Source organism: Hippocampus bargibanti, linkage group LG03 (genome assembly GCF_051943395.1).
Source record: "Hippocampus bargibanti isolate YZ-2025 linkage group LG03, ASM5194339v1, whole genome shotgun sequence".
NCBI lineage: Eukaryota > Metazoa > Chordata > Actinopteri > Syngnathiformes > Syngnathidae > Hippocampus > Hippocampus bargibanti.
The window spans coordinates 8,814,209-8,835,901 of NC_142736.1; the positions used below are offsets into that span (position 1 = coordinate 8,814,209).

Below are 21,693 nucleotides of genomic sequence, written 5' to 3' on the forward strand. Positions count from 1 at the left end.
GCGGGTCCAGCAATGAGCTTGCCAGCGGTTGCAGGTGGGGGACGACGAGTTTCTCCAGCGTCTTCATCAGGTGAGACGTCAGTGCCACCAACCTTTGGGTTGGCAATCTTGGGCACTGGGACCAGACATGACGTTTTCCACAGCTGTGGAGCTCTGCCCAGCTTCAGGCTCAGGTTGAACAAGTGCTGGACAATGACACACAGGTGGTCGGAGCAGGTCTTAAGGAGTCGGGAACTGATGTCATCCGGACCTGCTGCCTTCCTCACTTCCATCCTCCTCAGTTGGTTCCTCACCTGGGCAGTTGTGACAGACAGGTAGGAACCGGGAGGCAGAGTGGCGGCTGAGGGTGTGGCAACGGTTAGGCAGTTGTTGGTTGCGGGAAGCTGGTCGTGAGAAGGGGCAGGGAGGGTGAGGCCACAGTCAGAGTTGGTGCAGGTGCAGCTACAGGTGATGTTGACGGTGGGCCGGGGGCGACAGGCGTCTTGTCAAACCGATTGAAAAAGCGGTTGAGTTCATCTGCCCAGTCATTGTCTTTTTCGTTCAATGTCACTGGGCTTTTGTGGCCTGAGATGTTTTTCAGGCTCTTCCAGACACCAGCGACATTGCTGGCTTGCAGCTGATCCTCCATTTTCATCCTGTAGGCCTTCTTTCCCTCTCTGATCTTCCTCCTGAGTAACAAGAAAGCATCTTCTCCGAATCTGAACTCCGTGAGGCCATTATTTTGATTCTGAAGGAAGGCAAGACGTCCTGGCGTGACGTCACGAACTGGGGGCAGGACTTTCTGAAAATCCTCAGTTACGAGGTCATTTTGTGGCAGTTTTGGGACACTTTAAGTCATTGACATTTGACTAAATATATCAGCCTGTGTGTTTTGGGTATTTTAGATGCTATAAAACGTTTTTCTGATGTCAGTTGGGAAACAAAAAAATGGAGTCGGTTGTCCTTATACCTCAATGGTCTGGGAGTGTCCGCCAGAGACAAATTTGATTGGTTGCTTTCCTCAGGTGTTACTCTGCATTCAATCTTTTGAAAGTGGATGTGATGGGACTGGGAAATGGATTATGTCACGGTTTGCAAGGTGGTGATGCCGGGTGCGGATCCCAAAAAGCAGGCAGGAGTGAGTAGCAGGTTGTTTGACAAATTGTATTAAATTAAAGTCAGCAGGAACAAAATGTAAAACATCAAAATCATCTGAATGGAAAAAATACAAAGTAGCAAAAGAAGACCAAAAGTAAAACCCCGCCAAGGTTAAACAAACACGTACACGATGCATGCAGCAACCAAGCAGCAAACAAACAATGAACCGGCCCCGGATGGTCGCGCCCGGTGTCCTTTTAAGTGTCAATGATTAAACGACCAGCACCTGCGAGGCTGCAGGCAGGGCTGACATCTCTACCCGCTGGTCGCCAATCTGATCGGGACGACCAGCACCTGTGCAGGTGTAGGTGGGGCCGACAGCGCCCCCCGTTGGTCGCCAACCAGATCATGACAGTTTAAAAGTTTCTTACATCTATTTCAATTTGAGGGTGAGGCTATGGGGTGTTATACAACATAATGTTCAGTTTCGTGCATGGTGTGTAGCCTCTGGGATTAAGATGTCAGATTTTTTTCTGTGCTTGTGTGAGAGTTGTTCAAGGATTTGTTGGAAATTGGATGAAATTATTCAGGAGTGGTGTGACTCGACTGTGGAGTCATTCATTATATTGAAAGGCACGAGTTTGGGTGGGACATAAAACCACAACAGAATAACACCAAAACAAACTAATCTTGATTTTTAACGAGCAATTTTGTCCATGCCTGCGTTTTACTGCTTGATTTTTATTTCTCCGTAGCAAATTGCAGTTTGAGAACTTTGACTTTTAGGCAAATGAGACTCGTTTGCACAGTTTAAATTATTGTTTTGTTTTCTACATGCTATATCAACCATTGAACTTCTCTGCTTTTTTAAGCAATGGAATTGTCATGGTGACCTACTTGTGACCTATTTGTTTCCTCTGCGTCATGCTTTTTGTGGCTGAGTCAATCTCGTTTTCCGTGATATGATAATAACACACCAAATGTATTTCAGTTGATGAACTGATTAAATTATTCAGGAAACGACCTGACTGACTGAAAATTTGGGCGTGCAAAAATGAGTCCAAACTTGATTGCTCACGTAGGAAAATGTGGAAGCTTATTGACTAACAACACAAGCAGAGAGTGTTTTGGGCAAAACTTGTTTTGGGAGAAGCATACGCTAATAGATTCAATTCACATGCTCAATGTGATTTATCAAAACTGAAACAGACTATCATGGCACATTTTGCTTCTTTAAATGCAGTTTCTAAGATTAACTTAAAACCCATAAGCAGGGCTTGCCCAAGTTTGTGAAGGCAGAGAACATTATTTTTTAACATGTGTTTTTGAAATACCCAAAAAAACAATCTTGCAACAGATCGTATCTTTAGTAGGGCCATTTCAGAATGATGAGAGTCTTTCATCTCCGCTTTGTAAGTAATTTCAGCATGAGTTGCCGGACTACAAGTGATATTATAAGCTTTCAACAGTAGCCAAAATGGAACTGTATAGTGCCACTTAGCAGTTTTTTTGACGACGATACTAGTGCAGCGTGTTCTACCGGAAACAAATTCCTTGTGTGTTCTACATACTTGGCAATAAAGATGATTCTGATTCTGATTCTGATTCTGATAATGCCATTTACTTGTCAATCTTCACACTTCCACAAAAAATACAACATAAATGCTTGCTTGAATGCCCTGATTGAAGGAGGTAGCAGTACAACATCTCATCTCATCTCATTTTCCGTACCGCTTATTCCTCATTAGGGTCGCGGGGGTTGCTGGAGCCTATCTCTGCTGTCTTCGGGCACGAGGCGGGGGACACCCTGAATTGGTTGTCAGCCAATCGCAGGGCACACAAAGACATACAACAGTCACTCTCACACTCACACCTAGGGACAATTTGGAGTGGTCAATCTGCCTGCCATGCATGTTTTTTGGAGTGTGGGAGGAAACCGGAGGACCCGGAGAAAACCCACGCGGGTCCGGGGAGAACATGCAAACTCCACACAGGGAGGCCGGACCGGGACGCGAACCGGCGACCTCTGCACTGTGAAGTCGGTGCTAACTACTCGACTACCGGGCCGCGCAGTAACAACAACAACATCATTTGCAATAAACTGAGATGTAATACAAAGTCCATCAAACCTGACCCACTCAACTCCTTGGCTGTGCCTACAATTTTTGTCCATAAAGATAATAAACATAATTAGCAACAAAGGGCAGCCTTGGCATTCCAAACATCACCAGAAACGATTCAGCCGGCAAAGCAAACCAAACACTGACATTGGTGGGAACAGAAAACTGACATTGGTGCATTCCGTGTCACCGCTTTTGGGCATACTCCTAAGCATCCCCCAAAGAACTCTTCAAGGTACAAAGTCAAAGGCCTTCTCTGAGTTGAGAAAGCACATGTAGCCTGATAGCGAGTTCCTATGTCCTTTCGAGGCCCCCGCTTTGAATGTAGAGCTGGTCTACTGTTCCACAGCCGTGATGGAAAGTGCACCGCTCCTCCCGAATTTGAGACTTCCTGACAGACTTTCCTATCCAGCAACCCTGAATAGACCTTACCAGGGAAGGTGAGGAGTGTGATCGCTTTGTCATTGAATCATACACTCGGGCCAATCAATAGGCACTCTCCCCAATGACCACATAATCTTGCAGAGGCAACAAAGACCGCCCACAACATCCAGGACCTCGAGGAACTCCGGCCAGATCTCATCCACACCGAGGCCTTGCGAGGAGCGAGGCGCTTTAATCACATAAGCTGTGACTTCAACCCCAGGGATAGGAGACCCCACCTCAGAGGCCCCAGACTTTGATTCCTCTAAGGAAAAAGGCGTGTTGGTGAAGATGAGGTGGGTTTCAAAGTATTCTGTCCACCGGCTCACAACGTCCTGAGTCGAGATCATCAGCGCCCATCCTCACAATACACCATGGTAGTCGTGCACTGCTTTCCCTTCCTGGAACGCTGTGTGGCGGACCAGAATTTCATCAAAGCGATCCGGAAGTTAGCTTCACCAAACTCTTCCCATGCCTGAGATTTTGCCTCGGCAACTTCCAAAGCGGCATTCCACTTGGCCAATCAATATCTGTCAGCTATCTTTGCGATCCCACAGGCCATAAAGGCTTGATCAGACTCCTTGTCAGCTTGATGGCATCCCTTACTGCTGCTGTCCACCAGCAAGTATGAGGGTAGCTGGCAGAACAGACACCAACCATCTTACAACCACAAATCAAATTGTCCGCCAAAACATTAAGGCACGGAACATGGATCATTTGGACTCAATGTCCCCCTCCTCTGGTAAAAACTCTGTCACAGGTAGGAATTGTAACTTGTTCTAAGAAAAGATACACCAGACGCTCCCAACAACCTACCACAATTCAATTGTGTCTGCCAGGTCAAACTGCCATCTTCTCCACCAACTGAGCCTACTCACCATCATGTGGTGATCAGTTGAAACCACTGCCCTTCCGATGATTGACAACAAAGTCAATCATTGAACTGGAGCAATGGCTATATAGTGATACCTCAGCTTATGAATGCTTTAGCTCACGAACTTTTCGCCTCACGAACATTAAATTCGCGAGCATATAGTCTTGGCTGACGAACTAGTTTTCAGCGGACAAACCAAACCACACGGAGCCACGGAGATGGTGGTTGGCGGATTAGCTGTCGGCGGAAGAACACCAAGCCACACGGTCGACTAGTTTTTGTGACCTCCTTTCTTTGAGTGCGGACGTGGTTTGTTATTGAAGATACTTTTGCTATTATGCCCAGCAGGTCACTATTGACACCCTCAAACAAGAAGGTAAGACACAGAAAGAAATGTCCGAGCAAAGGGCCTGTTCCCAGAGTGCTTTATCAGGCACCACTGTGGGAAGTCGGGGAACGAAATAGTGTGGCTGAAAATGATGCACAATCACAAGAGGTGACGGGACCCTGAGGAAGATTATAGAGAGGGGCCGATTCTCAAGCTTTGGGCACTTATAGAAGCAGTGAACCTCGCCTGAAGTCGAAGCATGCAGCGACACCGTACACAGGTGTGTGTAGGAAATGGCCTACCGGTGTTTTTTTTTTTCCTTACAGTTTTTTACTAAATTGTCAGTATTAAAACAATCAAAGTCTTGAACTACTTCAGTTGTGTGTAAGGAATCTAAAATACATGAACGTCTAATGTTTATCAGTATGATACAGAAAATAATGAACTAACTAAAAAATAATAATGAATGAGAAGGACCTATATATGCACTTAGTTATCAGCAGTGATCAGACAAAACCTTCAGGTTTATTCAAATATGTGCAGTAGTTTCATTCAAAATTCCTGGTGAAATACAGCAAGCTTTATTTGGTTCAGCATGGTACATGATGTTGTAGAGAACAGAGGGGATTACAGGGCCTCAGAGAAAATGAGAAAAGATTAAAAAGTGAATGAATGTATTCAGGAAAGTGAAAAGGATGTGTTTGTGTGGAAAATAAATGATGAGTGAGACCAAAAATGAATCTAATCTACAAATGCAATAGTGCAAATGTCTCTCTCATGGACACCATTCATCAGATTCATTCATCAAATTCGACTGGAAAATGAAATGTAATGCAGGATTATCTGCAAACGCAACAAACTGCCTCTCTCTTTGGAGCACACAAATGTTAGAATTCTTGCAAAGGTGTTCAGTCAATGTTTGGACGTCTTTGCTCCACGTTTGTATGTTGCAATGGGATGTTTTTGTTCCTGCATCCTCCACAGGGCACAATGGGCTCAGTCTGTTTGGCGAGGTGGGTGCTCGCTCTTTCTTCCTTGTGTGTGTGTGTGTGTGTGTGTGTGCGTGTGCGTGTGTGTGTGTGTGTGTGTGTGTGTGTGTGTGTGTTCTCGTTTGTGCGCCACGGTGGGGACATTAACGTGACTGCACGCAGCCCGGTGGGGATTCATCTACCCATGGGGACCTAAAATGAGGTCCCCACGGGCATATTGCTCAGAGAGACTGCAAAATGAGGTCCCCACGGGCAAATTGCTCTGAGAGACTTCAAACCAGAAGAGACTTCAAACCGTAAGGCGCTTTATGGCGAGCTCCATCTCGGCCGTCGCCTGGCAGGAGGCCCAAAAAAATGCTATGAAGACCAGGTGAAGACTGCCATGAAAAAATGCGGCCTGAACCCGACCGACCCAGCTGCAGGACATTGCAGCTCAACGCTCCATCTGGCAGCAGCTCCTCCAACAAGGCATACAAAAACTTGAGGAAGACCGACGTGACAGACGGACCAGGAAACGTCAAAGGATACATCATGCCAGTGCCATGCCCACAACCCCAGTCAATGCCTTCACCTGCTCTGCCTGTGGCAAGCAGTGTGGATCACGGATTGGGTTATACAGTAACATGAAATGGTCCCACAAGAAGAAGGACTGTCATCATCGGACACGATGGACAACCTTAGGCAAGTAAGACATTGTAGCAGTAGAGGAAGGAGCATGCCCGCCACAACATATTTATGTGAAAATACGTATAAGTAACACAAGGCCTAGAATTGGTGCGTTGCATGTAGCATTCAATGTCACGGCCTTATGCCAACAACGTGGCACACTTGCATCAAGAGCATTAAAATTGTTTGTATATGAGAAATATAGATTTTAGACAAATGATGTTTTTTTTTTTTTTGCTATTTAGAAATATCATGCAAATGTAGCCACAAGGGGGCACAAGCCAGTGTCTTGTTGTGCCGGTCCCAAATACAGAGGGTTGTGTCAGGAAGGGCATCCGACGTAAACATTTTTGCCAAAACAAATATGCGAATCAAACCTCTGAAACCCGGTCGAGGCCCGGGTTAACAACGGCCGCCATTGGTACTGTTGACTTTCAGAGTGCCAGTGGAAAATGGACTACTGTTGGTCGAAGAAGGAGAGGAAGGATGTGCGCCCGGAGGAAAAGAGAGAAATGGAACGCCAAGAGCATAGAACTAAGAGTAGGAACTTTGAATGTAGGAACCATGACAGGTAAAGGTAGAGAGCTGGTTGACATGATGCAGAGAATGAAGGAAGACATACTGTGTGTCCAGGAGACCAGGTGGAACGGGAGCAAGGCTACAAGCTTAGGGTCAGGGTTTAAGTTGTTCTATCATGGTGAAGACAGAAAGAGAAATGGAGTTGGGGTTATCTTAAAAGATGAGTTTGTTAGGAATGTCTTGGAAGAGTATCAGATAGAATGATGAGTCTGACGCTAGAAATTGAAGGTGTGATGTTCAATGTTGTTTGTGGGTATGCCCCACAAGTAGGATGTGAGCTGGCAGAGAAGAAGAAATTTTGGTTGGACTTTGATGAAGTCATACAGAACATCCCGAGAAGTGAGAGGGTTGTAATTGGTGGAGACTGCAATGGCCATGTTGGCGCAGGAAACAAAGATGATGAGGAGGTGATGGGCAGGTTTGGACTCCAGATGAGGAACGCTGAAGGACTGGTGGTGGTTGACTTTGCTAAGAGGATGGAAATGGCTATTGTGAATACTTTCTTTCAGTAGAGACAGGAATATAGGGTGACCGACAAGAGTGGAGGCAGAAGTACACAGGTAGACTACATTTTGTGTCTACAGCGCTATCTAAAGGTAATCAGTGACTTTAAAATAGTGGTTAGTGAGAGTGTAGCCAGACAGCATAGGTTGGTGGTGTGTAGGATGACGCTGGCAGTGAGGAAGAGGTGAGGACAAAATGGTGGAAGTTGAAAAAGGAAGAATGTTGCATGACATTTAGGAAGGAGGTAAGACAAGCACTGGGTGGGCAAGGGGTCCTTCCAGATGACTGGCAAACTACAGCGAACATAATCAGAGACACAGGTCGGAAAGTACTTGGTGTATCGAGTGGAAGAAAGGTAGATAAGGAGACTTGGTGGTGGAATGGGGAGGTGCAGGAGTGTATACAGAGAAAGAGGTTAGCAAAGAAGAAGTGGGACACAGAAAGGACGGACAAGAGTAGACAGCAGTACAAGGAGATGCAGCGCACGGTTAAAGTAAGGGTGGCAGGCGAGACTGATCTTTACAGGCTGGCGAGACAGAGAGACAAAGATGGTAAGGACCTGCAGCAGGTTCGGGTGATTAAGGATAGAGATGGCAATGTATTAACAGTTGCCAGTAGTGTGATGGCAAGATGGAAAGAGTACTTTGAAGAATTGATGAATGAGGAAAATAAGTAACAAAGAGTAGAAGACATGACTTTTGTGGACCAAGACGTAGCAAGCATTAGCAAGGATGAAGTGAGGAGGGCGCTGAAGAGGATGAAGGGGGGAAAGGCACTCGGGCCTGAAGATTTACCAATCGAGGTATGGAAGTGTCTTGGAGAGGTGGCGGTGGTGTTTGATCATCTGTTAGATGGTGAAGAATGGAGACGAAGTGTACTCGTGCCGATTTTTAAGAACAAAGGAGATGTGCAGAGTTGTACTAACTACAAAGGAATAAAGTTGATGAGCCATACAATGAAACGCTGAGAAAGAGTAGTTGAAGCTAGACTATGAGTAGAAGTGCACATTTGTGAGCAGCAGTCTGGCTTCATGCCAAAAAAGGGTACGGCAGATGCAGTGTTTGCTTTAAGAATGCTGATAGAGAAGTACAGAGAAGGTCAGAAGGAATTGCATTGTGTCTTTGTAGATCTGGAGAAAGTGTACGACAGGGTGCCCAGAGAAGAGCTGTGGCATTGCATGAGGAAGTCTGGAGTGACAGAAAAGTATGTCAGAGCGGTGCAAGACATGTATACTGACTGTAGGACAGTTGTGAGGTGTGCTGTCGGTGTGACTGAGGAATTCAAGGTGGAGGTGGGACTCCACCAGGGGTTAGCTCTGAGCCCGTTCTTATTTGCTATGGCGATGGACAGGCTGACAGACGATGTTAGACAAGAATCTTCTTCGACCATGATGTTTGCAGATGACATCGTGATCTGTAGCGAGAACAGGCAACAGGTGGCGGAGAAATTAGAGGTGTGGAGATATGCTCTGGAAAGGAGAGGAATGAAGATCAGTCGCAGCAAGACGGAATATATGTGTGTGAATGAGAGGGATCCAAGTGCAACAGTGATGCTACAGGGAGAAGCGATAAAGAAGGTGGAGGATTTTAAGTACTTGGGGTCAACTCTCCAGAGCAATGGTGAGCGTGGAAAAGAGGTGAAGAAGCGTGTCCAGGTAGGCTCGAGCGGCCGGAGAAAAATGTCAGGTGTGATATGTGATAGGAGGGTTTCAGCTAGGATGAAACGAAAAGTGTATAAAACAGTGGTGAGACCAGCCATGATGTTTGGACTGGAGACAGTGCCACTGAAGAAAAGACAGGAAGCAGAGCTGGAGGTAGCAGAGCTGAAGATGTTGAGGTTTTCTTTGGGAGTGACCAGGTTGGATAGGATCAGGAATTAGTACATTAGAGGGACAACTCATATGAGAGGCTTTGGAAAGAAAGTCTGAGATGGTTTGGACATGTCCAGAGGAGAGAGAATGACTATATCGGGAGAAGGATGCTGAATCTTTAACTGCTAGGCAGGAGACCGAGAGGAAGACCGAAGAGGAGGCATTGCATTGAATAGAGCAGATCACGCCATTAACCAATATTGGCGGTTATGGAAAAAAAAAACGTGCAACAGTAATTCCAAAAGTGCCACAAATGACAATGAATAAATAAAAAGCAACAACATAATTAACATCTCAAAATGTAATTTTTGTTTTTGCAGGATCAAAGTCGTTGGATGAGATATGAGATGGAGAGATCTGAGAAGACTCAACCACAAATGTCAACCAAGGTATAAGGACCGCATTTGACTGAATGCAACGTTCGCCTTACTATAGTCTGCCACAAATGAAATAAAGTTAAGTTTAACTTGATCAACACTGTTTTAAAAAACTTGCGACTTCATTTACAGTGTCAAATACTTAGACTTCATCCACCTGCACATTGTGACACATAATATCTGAAGAGAGTAACCCATTTATGCTGGAACCAAACATTCTTTCATTGGCAGTTGATTTGATGTTTTTTTTTTGGTTGTTTTTCAGATAAATCACAACGGGAGCTCCAATGATGACAACAGCCACGACCACACTTCTAGTGATGTTGGTCATAGTGCAAGTGGCCCTGAGCTCCAGAGGCCGGTCAGTATCATCATAAGAATCTCTCGTGCTTAATCTATTGAAAAATCCCCCCATTGTAGGACTATTAAAGGCTTTCTGATTCTTGTTCATTAATATTAGATATGGGGAAAAACATATTTTTTTGAAAACCTGCATTTAACTATTCTTGGTATGTTTTGAATAGCTATTAGATTCTTATTCACTCTCATATTATTATGAGAATAATAAAGGATACCATGAAATCACTGGATGGTATCATTCATACATACATACAGTGAGAGAGGGAAAATGCTTTTCAACAGTAATTAAAGCAACACTTCGATAGGCTGCATCGCTTATGGTCCAACTAGCATCTCTTCAAAATAATTGTCTTCCTATTACAATGTCTAATACGAGAATGAGTATGCTGAAGTTCAAAATTTGCACCAGAGAGATCTTTTGAAATTGTTTATTTCAATGTTTACACAGTTCTATGCCAATTCACAAAAGTGTGGAGCAAATAAACTGTTGCCCCGAGTGCTCCGACCACCACAGGCACGACTGTCACCTTTACCTTCCAGGTTCTCTTCAGCTCCTCTCTGAGCCCATGGTATTTCTCGATTTTCTGATGTTCCTTCTTTCTGATGTTTCCATCACTCGGGACCGCTACATCCACGACAACGGCTTTCCTTTCCCTTTTATCTATGACCACGATATCTGGTTGGTTGGCCATATCTTTTCAGTCTGTATCTGGAAGTCCCACAGGATCTTTGCTCGATCATTCTCTACCACCTTGGGAGGTGTTTCCCATTTTAACCTTGGGGTTTCCAGTCCATACTCCGCACAGACGTTTCAGTATACTATGCCAGCCACCTGGTTATGGCGCTCCATGTAGGCTTTCCCTGCCAGCATCTTACACCCTGCAGTTATGTGTTGGATTGTCTCAGGTGCCTCTTTGCACAACCTACACCTTGGGTCTTGTTTGGTGTGGTATATCCCTGCCTCGATGGCTCTGGTGTTCAGGGCCTGCTCTTGAGCAGCCAGGATGAGTGCCTCTATGCTGTCCTTTGGGCAAGCCCTCTCTAGCCACTGATAGGACTTCTTGAGATCAGCCATTTCTGTTATTGTTCGGTGGTACATGCCGTGTAGGGGCTTTTCCTCCCATGATTGTCCCTCTTCCAGCACCTCATCCTCTGTTCCCCATTGTCTGATATATATATATATATATATATATATATATATATATATATATATATATATATATATATATATATATATATATATATATATATATATATATGAGAGAGAGAGAGAGAGAGAGAGAGAGAGAGAGAGAGAGAGAGAGAGAGAGAGAGAGAGAGAGAGAGAGAGAGAGAGAGAGAGAGAGAGAGAGAGAGAGAGAGAGAGAGAGAGAGAGAGAGAGAGAGAGTGGGGGGCACAAATTATGTATAGGATTTTACGGTGAGTAATCTCTCTCTCTGTCTCTCCCTCTTTCAGCTTTACATGAAAATGATTATAGGAACGGTGAGTAATCTCTCTCTCTGTCTCTCCCTCTTTCAGCTTTACATGAAAATGATTGAACACACCATGGACGGTTCTCTGTCGAGTCGAAAAAATCATTGGCACCGCCCTACCCACTCTCGAGGACTTGCACGCTGCAAGAATCCAAACTAGGGCGCGGAAAATCCTACTGGACCCTCCGCACCCTGCCCACCACCTTTTCCAGCTACTCCCCTCAGGCAGGCGCTGCCGATCCATGCGCACCAAATCCAGCAGACATTTAAACAGCTTCTTCCCCCAAGCCATTAACTCTTTGAACTCTTTCAACAATAGCCAAAATGGAACTGTATAGTGCCACTTAGCAGTTTTTTTTGACGACGATACTAGTGCAGCGTGTTCTACCGGAAACAAATTCCTTGTGTGTTCTACATACTTGGCAATAAAGATGATTCTGATTCTGATTCTGATTCTGATTCTGATTCTGATTCTGATTCTGATTCTGATTCTGATTCTGATTCTGAGTTCTGACAATACTGATGATGAATATGTTCCCAAACCTGGAGAACAAACGAGTGACAGCTCGGTAGAAGAAACAGAGCAGAAGAAGAAAAAGAGGACAAAAAGACGGAAAGTGCCTTCGACCAACCCACGGAAAGTAGATGTAACTTCACATAAAAAAAGACATGTGACACCTTCTTCTACCCTGGACACGGATAAACCTCATGAATCAAAAAGTTTACACCTGGCCAATTCCTCTAAGCTACAGACACAAAGACATGTGACTTGTGCCGACTCATCTGACTCAGAACACCAGCAAACAGCTTCATCCAGTGGTTCTGATATGAAGGTCATGACTTTTAAAAGGAAAACAGATGGCGGCAGGCTCTTCAACAAATATCACTTCTGTGTGTTTTCCTCCAAGCCTTACAGAAAAATGGCACGCCATTTGATAAAACAACACAAAGATACCACTGAAGTGGCAAATGTGCTTCAATTTCCAACTGGCTCCAAAGGGAGAAGGATCCAACTGGATCTTCTCAGAAATAAAGGGAATCGTGCCCATAACAATGACGTTCTTCGTGAAGGTCAAGAAATTTTGATACCTCGTCAGCAATCCAAAAAAAAACGTGGAATCCAAAGATTACATGCATTGTGTGAATTGTCAGGGCTACTTTATGAGGAGAGTAATGTGGAGGCACATGCGGAGGTGATATTTAAACATGCATGTGCAAAAGTTGAAACCAGGAAAGACTAGGGTTCAGGCCTTGTGTGAATATGCTCAGCCAGTTCCAGGTGGTGTAAATGAACAGTTTTGGAAAATGGTGCTTGCTATGCATCAAGATGCAATCACAAATGCTGTGCGTAGCGAACAGGTGATTCTGAAATTTGGGGAACGCCTGTTCAATCAGCATGGGCGTGATGTCTCAAAACGTGACTACATCAGACAGAAGATGCTTGAGACAAGATGACTGCTTCTACAGGGGAAGAAACATGGAAAGCTTCAAGACATGGTGGATTTCTTCATCCAAGTAAATTTCCCTCATTTGATCGAAGCAGTGAGGAAGGTGGCTGGCTTAAATGAGCAATTAAATGCATTCGAAATACCATCCTTAGCACTCAAGTTAGGCCACAACCTCAGGAAAATTGCAAATTATAATAATAATATTGAATGTGAAGGATTAATCTCAGGTGATGACGATGCCATTAATAATGCACGGGTGTTCAAACAAATCTGTGGCACCAGATGGAGTGAATGCGTGTCCTCAAAGTCCCTCAGAAACCTGCGTGAGACAAAACGGAATGTTCCACAACTTATAAACATTTTATACTTATCAACATTGATCCCCATTGTAAAAACACATCTGCATATTTTAGGAAATAATTGCCCCCATTTTTTTGTCTGCCAGCTGAAGTTTTATTTGTGTTTCTTCTGTTTCTCAGAAAAACTATGTGTTGAGACTGATATGTCAGGCACTGATGATGAGGATGATGAAGATATGAAAAAAATGTACTACATCAACATCATCGCCACAATCATCTGGTATGTTTATGACTTTAAAATGTTTTTAGGTCAACATATGTGTTGTTCAATCCCTTCCGAAAATGTAGACCACTGGTGTCATACATGTCAGCATATGTAAATGTTGACAGAAAATAATTGTAAATTCAGAATACTTGTGAATTTCTCCACTGTGAGTCTAATAAAGGGTAATGTAATGTAATGTGATCTAATCTAATCTTGCACAAGGAGAGTGGGAGGAGTTCCATGCAGTCACTGATGCTGAGACAGCAACGTACCCACCCGAAATCCAGTTATGTGTTTGGTGTTGGGTATATTACAGAAAGTACACATATGTTGTGTTTTATTTGTATTTACAATAATACTAATACTAATACTAATACTAATACTAATACTAATACTAATACTAATACTAATACTAATACTAATACTACTACTACTAATAATAATAATAATGATAATATTACATTACATTTTAAGCGCCTTTCAAAGCTCTCAAGGACACTTTACAGTCACAGACAAGCATAGGTACTATAATAATTAAAATAAAATTATAAATAGAAACAAGAGACCTGTTTTTTTGTGCAGGTAGGTCAGATGGTATGATTCTGCTCGTCAAGAAGGTGCCTGTTCCACCACAGCAAACAAAAGGTAAACTGTTTTCTCTTGGTTCGTGACTGAGTTATCATCTGACAAGCAACAGTGTTATGGGTCTATATACTGTATGGGTAGGGGAAATATGAGACATTATTTTTGTTTGTGATTACCATAAAGTATTGTTATCCTACAAAAGATGCTCTATAGCTCTTCCTCCTCATAACATAGATAGATAAGCATTTCGTCATGTAATCTGAACCCTTACAAAATAAAATGATCCCACCAAATAAAATCTGTTTACTACTAATAGAACTCTGAAGGTAAACTGTTATCTAGTGGCTTGTGAATGTGTTATCATTTGATGTATAAAAACTACAAAACTGCTACAAAACAGACAAATGATGACTTTAGACAGCAATGGCCTGTGTCTTAACTTTTGGAGGAATATTAATTTACTGTCCCATGTTATATAGGGAAGGAAGAAGTAAAAATGAAGGTAAAAAAGTGGACAGAAGAAGAAATACACGCCGTGGATTGACTCCATCAGGTCTCTCAAGGTTCCAGGCAAAGACGAATGCATGAACTGCATTAAGGCTTCACCAGAAGAATTGAAATGGAGAACTTGGAAGGGAGTTAAATATTTCGTGAAAAACCACATTGATAAATTAATGAGAATGTCTGCAAAACGCAGTTAAGGTTAGGTTCGAAACTAAGGAAAGGTTAGGTTTGGCAGCTGGAACAATGCATTGTTTTTATGTATGTTGTATGTGTCATGTGCACTTGTTTCTGGTACATTTCAGTACAACACAGAGACAATAGCTTTTATTTCAACATATTGAGTGTTTTTTTTCTTGAATATTTGTCAACTAAACTTCTGGACACACCAATTTTCTCCAGCACTTTTATTTCAGTCTTGAATGTTTTATACGCATTTGTTAATATGAAAGCAATTTGTATTTATTTTCTTACCACAATGTCTTGAATGTTTGAAATTTCAGGTTGATATATTTCAATTATTAAAAAGATCGGAGGCTGCCATTGAAATTGGTACGTGAGCAGTGTTAATTTACTTGATTCTCTTCAATCTATTTTATAATTGTCATGTTATTTGTTATTTAGTGTTTTTGTTCTTTTGACTTCAAGACGGTGCTGCGAGAGTGGCTGCCTTTCCAGCAGCTTCTGTATTTTGCTTTTCTACTTTCATTTCTTTCATAACTTTGCTGCTATGAAATGTAAATTTCTCCACTATGAAACTAATAAAGTCAAATCCAATCCAATAAATATGCAAAAAAAAGTGTTTTTGTTCTCGCAACTTAGATTGAAAATTGAGAAAATTAAAACATTGACATTTAGGTCCGATCTGCACAGGTTGTTAGTCAATATGTAATTAAAAGACGAAATATTTTCCATAGATTAAACATAAAAATCTAATACACTACACAAAGAGCATACCAAGTGTTGGAACTCAGCACATTTATGAAACAAAAATTGGCTGGCAGCATAAATGGGATGATTCACAGATAAATAATAAAGAGTAGCACAAGCTTGACCAAAACAAACATGCGGATCAAACCTCTCAAGATGGAGGACACTGATTTGCTGTGGCGACCCCTTGAAGGGAAAAGCCGTAAGGAAAAGAAGAGACATTGAAAATTCCAATACTGGATGCAGTCAAACTTTTGGTTGTGACAGAACCTGGCAGACCTACATCTGGCTTGATTTATCTGTCGGCTATCGTGTCAGAAAATGGGAGGGGGCTTGGACCCAGTTGTGCATGTGAACAAAATATTTCACAATTTATGTGTTCAAAATTTAGAATTGTCAAAAAATATACGATCATGGCTCCTGCAAAACACAATTGCTGACCTTACAGGCTCTAAATATTGTCTCTTGAAAAAAATAAGCGCCACCTGCTGGTAGTTTTGGTTTGACATGATTCGTTAAGTCCCCACGAAGTTGCAAAAAACCTGGAAAAATTAAATCAAGAATTATGCCATTTTAAAGTGATTTCTGAGTGAGCACAGGCTAAAAAAATGGGTACTAAAATCTAATTTTATGAGTTTTATAAATGTTTTTTTTTTAAATTGGGTTCCCACGGGTCAAAACTTTTGCACACCATGTCCCCACCATGTAGCAAAATATGTCTGTGTGTGTGTGCGTTTGCGTTTGCGGGCGTGCATGTGTGTGTGTGTGTGTGTGTGTGTGTGTGTGTGTGTGTGTGTGTGTGTGTGTGTGTGTGTGTGTGTGTGTGTGTGTGTGTGTGTGTGTGTGTGTGTGTGAGGGAGGGAGACAAAGATAGAGTGAAAGAGAGAGACGGAGAGACATGTAGAGAGACATAGAGTGAGAGAGAGATAAAGAGAAAGACGGAGAGACAGGAAGAGAGAGAGAGAGAGAGAGAGAGAGAGAGAGAGAGAGAGAGAGAGAGAGAGAGAGAGAGAGAGAGAGAGAGAGAGAGAGAGAGAGAGACTACAACTCTTTAGTTGCTGATACGTTTTATTTCTGTTACAAAGATACATTAATTCTAACTATTTAATGCAATATTCACAGGGCCATAAGCAGCTTGTAAATTTGAAATTAATATAAATATTATTTTCCTTATTTTGCCAATTCTGGAGGAGACAATTGCTGAACCTGGTCGAAATGATATGTCAGCCCATCTGCCCAACTGTCTTATTAGTCATAAATTCAGTTATTATCATACAACTAAGTTAGGATAACATAATACAATCAAAAACTACAAGCCGGATCAATCCAGTCAGTTTCTGCTGAATGATACATTTCCAAAGAGGACACAATTTGCTTCACTTTGCTACATCTAATCTGTTCTGTCGAAATACTCAAGAAAAGGTATTTGCATAGGTCTTTGGAAATTGTGATAATTCTTGCTCACAAAAGAAATTCAGCAAAAAGTTTTTTTTTTTAATAGACTCCTTTTAATAGACTTGCTTGATTATGATTGTGACAAAGTTGGCATGCAGCATGTGAGCCATTTTATTTTTTGAAATCCTAACTGTGGATGTTTTCTACAAGCATGCACGGCCACCTCAGGCCATCTCTCAGTGAGATTATTATTATATTTTGGTCTTTTCCTCACTGTGCTACTCACCATCCATTGACCACTTGGTAAATACAGACGCTCCCCACCTTACGAACGAGTTACATTCTGAGCGGTCGTTCGTAAGGTGAATTTGTTCGTAAATTGCTTCGGTGCTATATTTTGTATGGAATGTATGTTTAAATCAAACACTGAATGGGGAGGTATAAAACACAGACGCTCTAACAGTCGTAACATAAATTCACACCAACTGTAGTACGACGACATAGATCCTTGGGTCCTCAGTAAGCTATTACTGAAACTGCTGGTACGTAATTCAGTAATTACTCGCCACCATTACTTTTTATTATGCATCACATAAAATGGGAAGAGGTATTTCCTTCCCGCCAGGTGCGTGACATAGTTTCTCCAGTGTGTTCTTGGTCGTCCCTGGGGTCTCCTGCCCGTGGGACATGCCCGGAACTTTTCAGCAGGGAGGCATCTAGGAGGCATTCTAATCAGATGCCCTGGCCACCTCATCTGGCTCCTCTCAATGTCGAGGAGAAGCAGCTCGACTCTGAGCCCCTCCCGGATGACCTACGGAAAGCTCATTTCGGCCGCTTGTATCCGGGATCTCAGACTTTTTGTCACGACCCCAAGCTAATGATCATAGATGGGACTTGGAATGACAGATAAATTGAGAGCTTTTCCTTTTTGCTCAGCTCCTTCTTCACCACGACAGATAGGAACAAAGTACGAAACGCTACAGTGAGACTTGGAGAGCCCCACTTGAAGGCCCCAACAGCACCACATCATCTGCAAAAAGCAGAGATGATATACTGACCCACCAAAACGGAGCCCTTCAAACCTTCGGCTATACCTAGAAATTCTGTCCATAAAGGTTATTAACAGAATCGATGACAAAGGGCAGCCTTGGCAGAGGCCAACCCTCACTGGAAACGATTCTGACTTACTGCCAGCAATGCAAACCAAACTTTGACATCGGTCGTATTGGGATGGAACGGCCCATATCAGGGGTTCCTGTACCCCATACTCCCAAAGCACCCCCCAGAGACTCCCAAAGGGACATGTTAAAAGGCCTTCTCCAAGTCCATGAAGCACATGTAGACTGGTTGGGTGAATTCCCATGCGTCCTCGAGGACCCTGCTAAGGGTGTTGAGCTGGTCCACTGTGCCACGGGATGAAAACCACACTGCTCCTCCTCAATCTGAAGCACGACTTCCTGACGGACCCTCCCCTCCAGAAGCCTTGAATAGACATTACCAGGGAGGCTGAGGAGTGTGATCCCTCTGTAGTTGGAACACACCCTCCGGTCCCACCTTTAAAAAGGGGGAATACCACCCCTGTCTGCCAATCCAGAGGCACTCTCCCCCGATGACCACGTAATGTTGCAGAGACGTGTTTACCAAGACAGCCCCACAACATCCAGAGCCTTGAGGAATTCCGGGCGGCTCTCATCTCATCACCTGGAGCCTTGCCACCGAGGAGCTTTTCAACTACAGTAAAGTCTCGTTATATCGATATCGGATATATCGATAGTCACGGTTATATCGATACTATTTCTATGCACGCACGGAGAAAATTACATGCAAACAGGGTCGGATATATCGATAGTCCCGGTTATATCGATATTTTTTCGGACTCCCTTGAATATCGATATAACGAGACTTTACTGTATTTCAGTGACTTCCACCACAGCGATCAAAAAGCCCACCTCAGAGTCCCCAGACTCCGCTTCTACTAAGGAAGGTGTGTTGGTGGAGTTGAGGAGGTCTTCGAAGTTTTCTGTCCACCGGCTCACAATGTCCCAAGTTGAGGTCTGCAACGCCCCATCCTCACTGTACACAGTGTTATAATAATAATAATAATGCATTACATTTTAAGCACCTTTCAAAGCTCTCAAGGACACTTTACAGTCACAGACAAGTATAGGTACTATAATAAATAAAATATAATCACAAATATAATGCAATAAATAAAATACAATTATAAATAAAAACAAAAGAGAGAGCTACACAGAAAATGCCATTTTAAATAGGTGGGTTTTGATATTGGACTTGAAGGTGGGAAGAGAATCGATGTTACAAATGTTGAGAGGAAGTGAGTTCCAAAGTTTGGGGGCAGAGCAGCTGAAGGCTGTGTCACCCATCGTGCTGAGACGGCAGGGGGGGCACACCGAGGCGGGTGGAGGAAGAGGATCTGAGGGGTTGAGAGGGAATAGAAATTTGAAGTAGGTCAGATAGGTATGGGGGGCAAGGTTATGAATAGCTTTAAATGTATAAAGAAGAATTTGATTCTATATTTGACCAGGAGCCAGTGGAGCTCTTGGAGGACGGGGATGATGTGGTGAAATGATGAGGTTCTGGTGATTATCCGAGCTGAAGAATTCTGGATGAGTTGAAGTTTGTGGAGAAGTTTCTGAGGGACACCAAAGAGAAGTGAATCGCCATAGTCAATCTGGGAGGTGACAAGACTATGAACGAGGATAGCATTGGTGTGAGGAGTGAGAGAATGGCGAAGACCATTGATATTGCGTATGTGGAAGTACGCAGACCGGGTTAAGTTATTTATATAGGAGTAGAAAGATAGTGTGCTGTCAAGAATGACTTTTCACCTGATGGGAGGGAGAAACGGTCAAATTGTCAATAGTGAGAGAGAAATTGTTAGCTTTGCTCAAGGTAGATTTGGTACCAATGAGGAGAATTTCAGTTTTTTTCGCTGTTAAGTTTGAGGAATTTATGGGTAAACCAGGATTTAATTTCAGAGAGGCAGAGTCAAAGGGAAGAAGGTGGAAGAGTGGCGTCGGGTTTGCTAGAGAGATAGAGCTGGGTGTCATCCGCAAAGCAATTAAATTGTAGACCAAATTTGCGGAGAATATTGACAGTGTTTGAAATAATGTCTGCCCGGATGCCCGAGGCGTCTAACTTTCACGCCGGGCGTAGAACTTCCAGAACTTCTCTGCCCGGGTGGCTGACAATGTTTTCCAGGAAAAAAAAAACATTGTTTTTTTTTTAATCAAACGTTTGCTTTATTCCGATTTCGAAATATTCGTTCGGGTTGAAATTTCGGAATTTCGGTTCGTTTGGCAATTTTTAATGTTGGTTCCTTTGACAGTTGACATACTCGAAAGCCTGCATTGAATAACTTAGCGCCCGGACTTTCCCGAGCGTTATCAGGTCATGCCTTTGCATGTCATTTTCAAAAGTAGATGCACAGAGAACACAAGAAAAATTGATAAGTGGTTAGGAATCAAGATAAAACCTCAGCCCTAAAAGAGAGACTCAAAAGAAGCTAACAAAATTTATGACGCTACAAAACGTAAACGTACATTGAGAGCATCGTGGAAAGAGGAGTCTACATGGCTTGCGGCAGACGACGCAACGCAAATATTGCACTGTGCAATCTGCCAGGAAGTGTATGGAGAAACAACAACTGGAGCAAAATCATCAGCAAGGATATTAACGACAAATTAAGCAAGGGAACATTTGTGTACATCAATTACTTAATTTTAAAGTGTTCTGTTATATATTCTGATTATCAATCCTTAATACTTTGCAACAATGTTTGGGTTTTTTTGCGATTAGTCGTCTTATTGCATTTCAAGTTGTGAAAAAGGGGGTAGGCAACTTTATGGCCGAGCAGGCAACTTTTCAGAGTTGTCTGCCCTGGTGTCCGCAAATTTTTTGTCATGAGTTTCATACACTAATATTGCCAAGGGGAAGAAGGATAAAGAGGAGCGGTCCCAGGACGTAGCCTTGGGGCATACCAGAAGATACAGGAGAGAACTGTGAAGTGAAGGAGTTAATTTGGATGAACTGAGATTGGTCAGATAAGAGTGGAACCAGTATCGGGGCGTGTCGGTGATCCCTATGGAGGAAAGTCTGCCAAGGAGGATGGGATGAGAAATGGTGTGAAAAGCTGCAGAGTGGTCAAGAAGGACGAGGATGGAGAGTAAACCGGCGTTAGCTGCCAAAAGAAGATCGTTCGTGACTTTTAAGAGAGCTGATTCTGTACTGGGGAGGGGGCAGAAACCAGATTGGAATAGTTTGTAGAGATCATTCTGGGAGAGGTGAGAGCGTAGCTGAGAGTACACAACTTTTTCTAGGATTTTGGAAATAAAAGGAAGGTGAGAAATGGGGTGAAGGTTCTCGAAGTCATTGGGATCAGATCCAGGCTTTTTAAGAATTGGTGTGACATCCGCCGTTTTGAGGGGGACAAGGACAATTCCTGAGGACAGCGAGGAGTGAATAATGGCTGAAATGAATAGAAGGAGAGATGGCAAGCAGGATTTCTTTCTGGTTTCTTTCAGCTTTCCGCTCCTGAGACGCCTCTAGTGGACCAGTATTTACTTAAAGCCATTCAGAAGTCGGCTTCCATAGCCTCACCAAACTCTTC

The 21,693-nt window shown here is 43.1% G+C and overlaps 1 protein-coding gene and 1 long non-coding RNA gene across 2 annotated transcripts in view; both read left to right on the forward strand.

Moving 5' to 3' along the window:
• The window catches only part of LOC148900227 (SH3 and multiple ankyrin repeat domains protein 2-like), a 281,991-nt gene that overhangs the window by 30,699 nt on the left and 229,599 nt on the right, over positions 1-21,693 (forward strand). The window lies entirely within an intron of this gene.
• Positions 8,005-15,506, forward strand: LOC148900228 (uncharacterized). Its single transcript, XR_016114427.1, has 5 exons — positions 8,005-9,819; positions 10,073-10,168; positions 13,568-13,667; positions 14,235-14,297; positions 14,717-15,506. It is a non-coding gene; the product is annotated as an uncharacterized LOC148900228 (long non-coding RNA).